This window comes from Octopus bimaculoides, chromosome 8, assembly GCF_001194135.2.
Source record: "Octopus bimaculoides isolate UCB-OBI-ISO-001 chromosome 8, ASM119413v2, whole genome shotgun sequence".
NCBI classification, from domain to species: Eukaryota; Metazoa; Mollusca; class Cephalopoda; order Octopoda; family Octopodidae; genus Octopus; species Octopus bimaculoides.
In genome coordinates, this window is record NC_068988.1 from 49,771,117 (window position 1) to 49,774,265 (window position 3,149).

The window sequence follows — 3,149 nt, forward strand, 5'->3', positions numbered from 1 at the left end:
AGATTTAATCAAAAGATTAAATGTGGTACTTAAAATGTTTGAGGCACCAGAATTTGGTAGGATAAAAACCAAAAACAAAATCAAGAGATTTGGTGAATAAAATTTGAAGGTAAGCAACAAAAATTCGATAGGTTATAGCAGTACGTACGTTTCGTACAAGTTCCATTTATTCATGTAGTGAGAACACCACAGAATGTACAATGAAAATGTACTCCTCAGCTGCATAATGGAATTTCATTTTAGAAAGTCATTTTGAAGATGTTTGCAAAAAACAAGAGTAAGAGAAGAAAACATACCATCTCGACTATGCTGCTGTGTACCACACATCAGGTGTCACAGTGATCGCAGAGCAACGTGAGATGAAGCGTTTTGCTCAAGAACACTCGGTCTAGGAATTGAAATCACGAGTTTATATACATAAGCTCTTAAACTCCTATTTCCTGATTAGGGTAAAAATAATTCTGTGAAACAAGAATTGGCTAAAAGAACTGTGTACCTCGAGTGTGTAATAATAATTCTAATGATTTGAGAATGAATATATGGCACTACATCATTAACATTATTTACAAAACCTTTATATAAACATAACTAAAGATATAATTAATGACTCAAAATTATATTCCTAAATAGTTCTTTACAGCTGTTTCAAAAAATTCAACGATCATTTGATGTTTTAATGTGTATTACGTAAAGCAATGTGCTTACTGATGCAATAATACACATCAAACAAGTTGACGCTATTTAACTGTTAAAATGAACGTATACGCATGAAACATTGAAGCGCCGATTTTCTTTCATGAGTGGTGATGATGATGATGATGATTATGTGTATGTGGGTGTGTGTGTGTGTGTGTGGAATAGGTCTTGTATGGGGGTAGAAATACATAGCTTAAATGAAGTTTCAATACACATGTAATAAAAATGAATATCTTTAAAAATCGCAAATATGAATGCGTGTATATGAGTGCATGTATATGTATTTATGTATGTGTGCGTGTGTGCGCGCACGCGCGAATATATACGTACATATGTAAATATGTATGTATTTATTTATGTATATATATATATATATATGTGTGTGTACATATATGTTTTTATTATATGTATATATATATGTGTGTGTGTGTACATATATGCATTTATATATGTATATATATGTATATATATATATATATATGTTTTCTGTGTGTGTGTGTGTGTGTGTGTGTGTGTGTGTGTGTGTGTGTACGTGTGTGTGCGTGTGTGTGTATAAACAGAACGTGGGGAAGGGAAAGAGGGAGAGAAAGTGAGAAATAGTGTGAAAGAGAAAGAGAGAATTATGAAAATAGTATCTTAAATATTTGACCGTTTGATCAATTACTCGTTTCACAATCCATCAGGAGTGAGTACTGAGGGAGAGTCATGCCTAGGGTTTAGGATTTACTTTTTGGTTTGTTTTCAATATATGTATACATTTTTTTTTATATTCATTAATGTCTTTATTTTTTTGTTTTGATTTTTGCTTCTGTTTTTGTTTTTTGTTTTTTTTTTTTCTTGTTACAAAATTATGCTTAACAGATAAATGTTTCTTGAGACAAGCAAGATATGTGACTTTGGTTGGGAGATATCTAAAATTATAAAAATAAGAAATATATTTTAGAAACAGAAAAAAAAAATACATAGCGCTATTCTATCTGGGACTAATATATTCAACATCTGTCATTATAGACATATATTTCTAAGAAATACCTCATAACAGTTCTTCATGACCAGAATGTTTCAGCATTCAGATATTGATATATAATATGGATTACATCTTTGTCCATCTCCATCTCTTTCTCTCCGTTTCTCTCCCTTTCGTTTCTACAACCCATCTTTCTCTTTCTCTATCTGCCTTTCTCTTTCTGCCTTTCTCTCTCTGCCTCTCTCTCTCTGCCTTTCTCTCTCTCCATCTCTCTCTCTTTCTTTTTTCTCTCTCACCTCTTTTCGTTTGTCTCATTCTTTTTAGTTGTATTTGAATCGCCCAATTCTTCTTTATGACTGTCTCTATCTTTCTGTCTTTGATATCTGAGGCTAGCTTTCTTTGTCTCTAACTTTCTCTGTCGCACTTCTCTCTCTCACTCTCCTTCTCTCTCTCTCCCTCTCTTTTGTCATCTATCTCTCCTTCTTTCAAGATATTTCTCTCACTTATTTCTTCTTATCTTTCTCTCACTTATTTCTTCTTATCTTTCTCTTTGTGAATCTTCTTGTCTCTACTTCTTTATCTATCATTAAAACTCTCACATTCTCTCTCTGTATCTCCCTTTCATTTTGTACTTCTCCACCCCTTTTCCTTCTCTTTCTGTTTATCTACCTATCCCTCTATCTGTCTGACTATCTATCTATCTATCTATCTATCTATCTATCTATCTATCTATCTATCTATCTATCTATCTGTCTGTCTGTCTTTCTAACTATGTATCTATCTATGTTTCTGTCTCTCTATCTATGTATCTATCTTTCTTTCTTTTATCTTTTTTTTTCTTTGTCTATCTATGTATCTATCTATCTCTTTATCCGTCTATATATCTATTTTTCTATCTAGTTCTCTCCCTTCTTCTCTCTAAATTTATTCTAACCCTCCTACCTCAACTATTTTCTCACGTTGTGATTATCACTGAAACTCTCCATCACTGAAACTCGTTACCTCTCTCTCCCACATCTATCTGTCTATTTATCCCTAACTCTGCCTCCCTGTTCGACAATTACTTTCTATTTTATATTGATCAGTATATATTGAAATTGAGAAGCAATTTCAAATCCCCAGTTATTATAGAACGGCAGAACGAAAATGTCCCCATTGAAATATATCATAGAGTAAGACAGGAACACTTGGTCCTATATATAAAACTAAATGGGAATATAAAGCGCCCTCTATTCCATCCAATTTGCATAAGGAATAAATTAATATGCTACAAAGATTGTTATATTTCATACCACTCCCATTTGAAACCTTTAAATGATGGATATTTTCTTCCCCAAACCGCGTCAGCAAAATTTATTCATGATTTTATTCAAATACTACTCCACCATTTCTCTCTCTTTTATGTATATACACATATGTATGTGTGCATGTATAATTATGTACATGTACAGAGACATATATATATATTCATATATATATATATATA